This window comes from Physeter macrocephalus, chromosome 13, assembly GCF_002837175.3.
Source record: "Physeter macrocephalus isolate SW-GA chromosome 13, ASM283717v5, whole genome shotgun sequence".
Lineage (NCBI taxonomy): Eukaryota > Metazoa > Chordata > Mammalia > Artiodactyla > Physeteridae > Physeter > Physeter macrocephalus.
The window spans coordinates 2,878,123-2,878,615 of record NC_041226.1 but is presented as its reverse complement, the minus strand read 5'-3'; positions in this window follow the sequence as shown (position 1 = coordinate 2,878,615).

Here is a 493-nt window from a genome sequence, read left to right as displayed (position 1 = left end):
GACACTATAAAACTCTTAGAGGAAAACACAGGAAGAACACTCCTTGACATAAATCACAGCAAGATCTTTTTTGATCCACCTCCTAGAGTAACAGAAATAAAAACAAAAATAAACAAATGGGACATAATGAAACTTAAAAGCTTTTGCACAGCAAACTACAAACAAGACAGACAACTTCAGAATGGGAGAAAATATTTGCAAATGAATCAACGGACACAGGATTAATCTCCAAAATATATAAACAACTCATGCAGCTTAATATTTAAAAAAACAAACAATCCAATCCAAAAATGGGAAGAAGACCTAAATAGACATTTCTCCAAAGAAGACATACAGATGGCCAAGAAGCACATGAAAAGCTGGTCAACATCACTAATAACTAGAGAAATGCAAATCAAAACTACAATGAGGTATGACCTCACACCAGTTAGAATGGGCATCATCAGAAAATCTACAAACAACAAATGCTGGAGAGGGTGTGGAGAAAAGGGAA